Source organism: Gossypium raimondii, chromosome 3 (assembly GCF_025698545.1).
Source record: "Gossypium raimondii isolate GPD5lz chromosome 3, ASM2569854v1, whole genome shotgun sequence".
Lineage (NCBI taxonomy): Eukaryota > Viridiplantae > Streptophyta > Magnoliopsida > Malvales > Malvaceae > Gossypium > Gossypium raimondii.
The window spans coordinates 6,769,847-6,778,531 of record NC_068567.1 but is presented as its reverse complement, the minus strand read 5'-3'; the positions used below and the strand labels follow the sequence as shown (position 1 = coordinate 6,778,531).

The window sequence follows — 8,685 nt, the reverse complement described above, 5'->3', positions numbered from 1 at the left end:
CTTACATTCAAATACCATTCACATGTTATTTGTTTGTGTTACTGAAAACTCTAACCCTAATTTCCAAATCATAAATGATAACATTTAAATTTAAGGTTTAGTTTTTTGGATTGGGTTTTGAAGTTCAGTAAATTGAAGGAAAATGAGAGACAATTTTGTAGTTATAGAAAAAATTAACCACGACCTCAACACTCAAAGTGTCAAGGTTCAGTTTGCATTTAGGGATACGAAATTAGAGTTAGAGTTTTTAAGTCGAACAACGACACCTTTAGGTGTTGAGGTTATGCTTCTTTTCAGAAGTTATTTGACATATTTTAATTCTGATAATTCTTGCATGTTTGAAAAGGCAATGCATTGATCTCAACACTCGTAGATGTCTTGATCAGTTTACCTTGTAAATAATAATTAAACCTCAATCTTTTCACTAAACCCATTAACCCTAAATCAAAACCGTTCAAACCCTAAATCCTAACATTTTCCTAAACCTTAAACCTTAAATTGAAATTTTTATTAAATACTTGTCAAATTATTTTCCTCTAACCTATTCAAGCCACAATCCCTTGTTGGGTTAAGGGTTTCAACCTAACTCTAACTTCAACCGTAATTTGACTTCCCTAATTCTATTTTTCTTTTTTTTGTGACCATGATCTTCTGGAAGTGTTGAGGCATTGTTTGGCTATTGAGAAATGTTCTAAACTAATCATAAATAAGGTTTATCATAAACCTTAAATTCTAGTTAAGGTTAATCTAGAGTATGCATTTGTACTCGATTGATGCAATAATTGAGAAAGTCAATACTTACTAAAGCATATGAGTTAGGAATGTCCGGGTCACTTTTGGTTGAAGTTAGAGTTTGATTAAAAACCTTGATTCAACAAGAGATTAAATATTGAATATGGGTGGAGGAAAATAATTTGGTGGGCATTAATCAAATGTTTCGATTAATGTTTAGGGTTTGGTTAAAAGCTGATGTTTGAAGGTTAGAGTTTGCAATTAGTTTTTAAGGTTTAATAACAGGTTAGGATTTGTTCGCGACATTTAGAAGTTTCTTGGTGCTTTAAAAGGTTCGGGGACTAACGAAAATCACTTGGTGGTTTATGAGACCTACTAGTTAGAGTTAAGGTTTTATTTCCACGTGGGTTTGAAGAAAAATTAATTGATTTTCTAATGTTTGGATTTGATAATGAAATTTCTGTTGACACCATTTTTTTGTAAAATGGGATCGACTTGGATTTTAAAGATGAAAACCAATATGGGAGTCGCCACCAATCTTTTTTGATGATGTGTAATCGGGTCACCTCGAAAAACGGTTGTTTTTAATAAACAGTTTAGATTTATTAAAACAATGCTTTTGGTCTGCGAAATTCAGAAAAACGGATTCGGGAGTCGGTTACGTACGAGGAAAGATTAGCACCCTCGTAACGCCCAAAAATTGGTACCTATTTGATTAATTAGTGTCTTAGTGTCGAAGATTGAAAACTTTGAAGAGTTTATTTAAAAAATACGATCCTTAAAAAAACTCGAATAACATGGATTGAAATTTAAGATTCTCTTGTTCTGAAGAAATATCACATCCAGCACGTTAGGACACGATACTTTAAACCATCAAAACCAAGATCACCTTATGGTTTCAAAAAACCATACTTTGAAGTTTTAAGAGGATATTTGGCTATTTGGTCAAACGAGAAATCGAAACCCAGCACGTTAGGACAAGTTTTCTCAAATTTCCAAATGCAAAATATTGCCTTTATTATTTTTTAGAGAAATCCTCATATCGAGAAAACATCATGTCATATCCAATGCGTTAGGACACAACATATCGAATTCCCGATACGAGAATACATGAAAAATTTACTTATTTAAAAGATATTTAGCTATCTCGGGTTTAAAAAAAGGATCATGCCCAGTAAGTTAGGACACGATCATTTCTTAATTCCTGAGATCGTTTAAAACTTGAGTTTGAAAAGATTCGTGTATTTAGATTTATTGTGAAAATTGAAACCCAAAAGTTAGGGTATGACCTTCTCGAATCTAAACATGAGATTTTGTTTATTCAAAAATCATAATTTATGCATCAAATAAAATTAATCTAACACGAAATAGTAGAAATAAAACATGATATTAATATGCATAACAAAACAATAATAAATATGATGATGTAAACATAAATAATATGAGCAACCACAACAATAATAATAAATAAATAAATAAAAGATGACATAACAATTATATATGAAATAATAAACAACTAGGGCTAAAACATTTCATAAAAATAATGATGAACACATAAATAAATAAATAAATAAAAGATAAAACAATAATAACAATACGAAAATAAATAAAATTATAAAAGTAAAAATTTATATATGTTTAGTTATATATAACAAAGTTTAAAATGAAAGAAAAGATATAAATATAAATAATTATATAATAATAATATATAATAAGACAAATATATTTAAAATTTAAATAAGTAAATATAAATAAAATATAGTAATAGTAATACTTTGAAGGTATAAAAGGACATAATAAATAATAAATAATAAAATGATATAATAAGATAATTATATACACAAATAAAAAAATATAAATATATAAAATAAAAATAATACAAAACTAATTAATATATTAATACAAATAAATAAAAGGAAAATAAAACATAATAATAAATAATAATAATATCAAATTATTAGTTTAAATAATAAAATAACCAAAATACAAACAGAGGGCTAAATTGAAACTAAACAAAACCCTAGGGCCGAAATCGAAAATGAAGAACATAAAAAGGACTAAATCGTGATGCGCGCGAAAGTAAAAGGGCCAAAAGGAAATTTATCCTGGCTTCCAAAACGCACAGCTTTGGGGCGGGCTAACATGTAAATCAAATTAAATTACAGGGTCATATTTTAAAAGAGAATAAACTTAATTGTAAAATAATAAAACGCGGAAGGACTAAAATAACAAATATCCCCCTAAACAAAAAGCGGATCCTCTAGTCGGGTCAGGTCGACGCGTGGATCCTGGGGGTGAAACGACGTCGTTTTGGGGCTTAGGGGCGCCGACCAAAATGGTGTCGTTTTGTTCGGCTATTTAAGCCAAAAATTTCCAAAAAAAATCATTTCCCTCCTTCTCTAAAAAATTTTTTTGAAACTCTCTCTCCCCCTTTTCTCCGTTCCACTCTTCGACCATGGGCCCGGTCATCACTCGTCGCGCGTCTGCCGGCGCCGCCGTGTGCGGCGGCCGGGAAGCTGAAAAGCTTCCCTTTTTACGCCGAATCGTCCATTCGACACTTTGAACACTCCAGCGTCGTCAAATAGGTAAAAAAATCTCTTTTTTTATTATTTAATGCTTCAAAAATAAGAAATAAAGAAAAGAAAAAAAATCACCTTTAAGAAAAAAACTGATTTCTGCTTTTATTTTATTTCCCTTTGTTTTTGTTTTTTTTTCCCAAAAGAACCCCCATTACAATTTGTTTTTGGGCTATTTATAGTTGATCCTGTTTTTGTTTCTTCTTTCTATTTCTGCTTGAGTGTTCTTCTTTCTCTTGCAGGTGGAGCAGGTGCGGCGGTGGCAGAGGGCAGGTGCACCACTTGCGCTGATGATGTGACGACGGCGGCGGTAGCAGAGGGCTCAGAAGAGGCGGCTAGGGTTAGGCAGTAGGCTAGGGTTTCATTTTTTCTGAAAAGTTTTAAACATTTTGGGCCACTGGGCCTTCATTTTTTTGGGTTGTAATTTTAATTGTTTGGGCTTGCTGTATTTGGGCTATTCTGATTTGTAAATAATTTGGTTTATTTTTTGGTGCGGGCCCGGGCAAAAATGGGCTTGTACAATTTCTATTAACCAATTACAAAGCAACACATGTCGAGCTGAACTTATCATGGGTAAAATTAGAATTATCATGATAAAAAAATATGACATTATAGTTATTTTTCTTTAATTAATTTAAATTAATTTAGAGAGAAATAATAAAAAATTATATTATCACTAATTAAAAATAAAATAATTAAGTAATAATATTAAATAATTATTTTATTTTTTTATTAAATTTAATAAATAAATAAATGAGTTTAAATTATTCTAGAACAATCAAATGAAGCAGTTAAATTCTACTAGAAATTGTTGAAGTAAGGAGGTTCAAATTTGTTTAAAGAGGAAGTCAACATGACAATTGAAGCAATCAACATCCATCTAAGATTAAGTTAGACGACTAGTGGATCAAAACTCAAATTGAAGAGAAGAATAAAAGGAATAATTTTTTGTATTTGAGAAAATTTCAAAGATTATAACTTTCTTTTCAAAGTTATTAATAAAATTTGATTCCAAATTTTCAGATCAACTTTCAACTCGAAATTTGTATATACACATCCATTTCACAAAATTTTAGTATGGAAGCAAAAAAGCAAACTTTGAGGATGCATGGAAGTGAACACCAAGAATCAGACTTCCCTATATTTGTTGTTTGCATAATTTTAGGCTTAAGGGTGTAAAAAACCTGAAACTTTAAAAAAAAAAAAAAGCAGCTAAGCCCTATTTTTTGCACTCAATTTGATACTTGAATTTTTAAATTGCACCAAAAAGGCTCTCAATTTTTTTCAAAAGAAACAATTAAGTCCTCTCTTTTTTTTTGCACTCAATTGGGTATTTAAACTTTCAAAATACATAAAAAAAAAAAGGCCCTCAAATTTAAAAAAAAAAAAGAATTTAAGCCTATTGATTTAACCGATTCAATTGCTAGTTCAACCAATTTTTAGTCAATTCAATTGGTTCATATCGATTTTCAATCTAGTCAGTTTAAATTTATTTTTCAAACTGATTTTCTGTCCAACTAATTTGGTTCGATTCAAACAACGCTAATGTTTCCATTTTGTTGGTTATATAAGAGAGAAACAATTCTTCTTGCCAAAAAAGAAAAGAAAAAAAAAAGACTATACACAAGCAATTCTAATCATTTTAACCATGGTTAATATAGCCACCTATTGTTGCTTCATTTTCTTAGTTATTGAACTATCTATGTTGAACAAAATAAAAAGAGAATTTATGAGGAAAAGGGTTAGGTTTAGAGTTTAGACCATGTTTTCTCCTGCTTATCTTGTCTTTTGCTGCAAAAGAAAAGCATATATTGGGATGGATGGATAGGGTTTGGTAGATAAAGAAAAGGAAATGTAAAATTAATGGCTTTTTTAGCTTTGTTTATTCTTTGCAAATAGAATAAAAGGGAATTAGAGGAAAACAGATTTGTATTAATGAGGTTTCCAGAATCTTGATATTTGTCAAAGATATAGGTCTAGTTGCTTTAAGGTGTTGTACAAAAAAGAATACACCTAGGGGCATATTTGAATGAATTGTTTTTGGATTTGTTATATAATTATAATAAAATATATAATAACTCGGGATCCGACCCAACATACCTGTAGTTTAAGTAATTTTAGGCACTTCATTTGAGTGGAGGTTCCCTCCATCTTAACCTCTATTAATACACGGTATCAGCAGTATTCAACAATCAGAAAGCTTCAAACATTCAAAAAAACATAGTAAAGTAAAAACAAGTCATAAAAGATTTCATATTGATGGTTTATTTTTGGGTCGTTGAATGAAAATGAAACTGAAGAAACAAAAGCCACAACCAAAAGCAGAGGCAGAGGCTTCATCAGCTTCCATGGGAGGCATGAAGAAAGGAGAGGAGCAATCAGTGGCACCTAAGCAGCCTCCAACAAGGAGAACGAGAAGAAAAAGTAAACCAAGAAAGAGCAGCTAAAATTGCTTCAATTTGCCTTTATAGTCTGGTAAAATCCATTGTGTTAGACTGAAATCTGGTTGAACCAACAATTGAACCCGTTAAATCAGTGGGCTTATTTACCTTTTTTAAAAAAAAAATAAATTTTTTTGATACATTTTGACAGTTTGAATACCCAATTGAATGCAAAAAAAGTTGAGGCTTAATTATTTTATTTTTATTTTTAAATTTGAAGACTTTTTACACACTTAAACCATAATTTTATTAGCTTAAAGACATAAATGTCAACCGCATCAATAGAACTATCTTCTACAATTAACTTTGTTGTAATTTAAATTGGTGTTAATAAAACATTTTTAATGTGTTAGTCACTTTTTTTTTTATGTTTGATGTAGCATATTGAATGAATTTATTAAACTGGTCAGAATTAAAGGACTAAAATGTAAATAGAGTAATTAATAAATTAAAAGAAAAGACAAAATCTGTGGAAAATTGAATGCAAACACAAACTGGGAAATACTTAAGAAAAACATTATTATTAATGTGTGATTGAAATAATTAAGGAACAACAGTATCTCAATGGAGCCTTGAAATTTATAACTATCGAGATTAGATTAATTCCATGAACAACTTCAACACTCATCAATATCAAATTAGTTTCCATAAATAATGAAAAAAAAACCTTACTGTTTTGGTAAAAGTAAAAAGAAGGAGAATTTATTTGTATTTATTATATTATAATTGGTGGAAAAGATGATAATGATGGTACAATTTTATTAGCCAATCATTTTCAATTGTATGGCTGCTGAAAGTTCCATGATCGTAAAAAGGATCACGTGCATTTCCACTCATCATTTACTTCAAATTATGTATGTACTGTCAAAAACAAAACAATATATATATATATTACTTTGAAATATTTGAATTGAAATTTTATATTAAAATTTTATTACTTTTTGAGAGAAATTTTCATTTAACTCAAAGACTAGAAGAAATTAAATTAAATTTTAAATATTAAAAATTAAAAGAAATAATTATATCATTTAATCAAAGGGTCGAAGTTTGTATCTATCCAAACTAGTCCCATAAATATACGATTTTCATTTTTAAACATCAAGTACAAAACAAGAAAATAAAATAATAATGATAAATTTAGTTTTTAATGTTTATATTTTTTACTAATTTAACTCTCAATCTTTTAAAAAGAGCCAAATCGTTTTTTCTAATAGAAATATTGATTAAAACGTTAAATTTTTATAAATAGTAGCCCGCATGGTAATCAATGTGCAGGGGCGAAGCCATAACAAATTTTTAGGGGGCACAATGAAATTTTAATTTTTTATACTCTATATCTTTATAATTTTTAAAGGATTAAATCGAATTTTTATAATTTTAAGGGGGTCAAAGTACAATTTTAGTTTTACAAATTTAAAATTTTTAAAAAAATTTAAGGGCCTAAATAACAATTTTACATTTTAGGAGGGGTTGGGGCCCCTGCTAGCCCCCTAAATCCGCTTCTGTCAATATGTACTTTATACTGACTTTTTATGTTATATATATATTTATAATTTTTAAATTTTTTTTGACATGTTATATAAAATAAATAGTGTGATGTCAGCATGAAATGCATGTGAATTAGCATGTAGGTTGTCATGCCAATATTGTTAAAAATATTAATATTTTAGTCAATATTTTCATTTAAAAAATAATTTAATTCTTGAAAAGATCAATGACTAAATTTAGCTAAAAAAAAGAGCTAAATTGATAAAAATATGTACACGTAACAAACTTAATTTATCATTATATCAATAATAAAATATTTCTTTTTCCAAAAAAAATTGATGCAGAATTAGGGACGGTAAAATAGTGGCTGTAAACCTTTTTAAGTTTCTTCATTTGATGTTGCGTAGGGGTGGAGCCAAAAAATTTTTTTAGAGAGGAGACGAAATTAAATTGTAATTTTTACAATAGTAAAAATATAATTTTATTATTTTAATAGCATATATCTTTATAAATTGTAAAGGATCAAATCAAATTTTTATTATTTTTAGGAGGATAAAGTATAATTTTACCTTTACTAATTTAAAATTTTAAAAATCTTAAATAAAAAATATTCCACTTTAAGAGGAATCAAGACCCCTGCCGGCCCCTAACTACGCCCTTAATATTGCAGTGATCGAAGAATGAATACATGAAGTTATGTTTCTCACATGAATCAATAATTAGTGAATTTAAACATGAATTCATATAGAAATATATGTAGAAATTAATTCACCCTTTTTAAAATAATATATAAATTTTATTTTAAATGATAAAAATTTAATATCGTATTTAAAGAAAATTAAACCAATTTTCACCTAGATCACAGTAAAAAAGCAACATAATTGTGGTTGGTGGATAAAGGATAGTTAAAATTTGTGGTAAATCATGGGACAGGGTGTTGGTAGAGTCGTTTTCGTGTTGACAGATATTTACTATTTATTTGAAAAGGTTAGAATGAGTGCTCATTGTCTTTCACTGTCAACTTAACATATTATTTGCCCCAAATTTTGTCTCCATTTTTTTCTTTAAAAATATAAAATCCAAATTTTGATCCCTTTTCAGCAGCTATTGATACCCACTTCTCATTGGCTTTGAGCTTTGTGCACCACAAAGCTAGCTTACAAGAAACTCGGACCATAAAATAACTTGTGTTTCGTAATAAGATTATAGAATAACTTGTGTCACGTAAGAATATGAGGTTATTTTATCTGATTTATTTAATTAGAATATAAGATTCAATTATTCAATTGATAGAATGTCATCTAATTGCCTTCGTTATAGAATTTAGTTGATGGATGGTGCCGGGAAGCTAATGTGGGCTTTTCCTATTGGACTAATATCAATTTTAACCCTACAATCTATCAAATTAATCCTGAATCTAAAGGTGTTAACGAATTTAGCTCGTACTA

General features: G+C 28.8%; 1 long non-coding RNA gene across 1 annotated transcript; it reads left to right on the top strand.

Annotated features, from left to right (window-relative positions):
* Positions 1 to 3,123: 3,123 nt before the first annotated feature.
* On the top strand, positions 3,124 to 3,840 carry LOC105796095 (uncharacterized). The gene is made up of 2 exons (XR_001134318.2): positions 3,124 to 3,317; positions 3,551 to 3,840. It is a non-coding gene; the product is annotated as an uncharacterized LOC105796095 (long non-coding RNA).
* Positions 3,841 to 8,685: the final 4,845 nt, after the last annotated feature.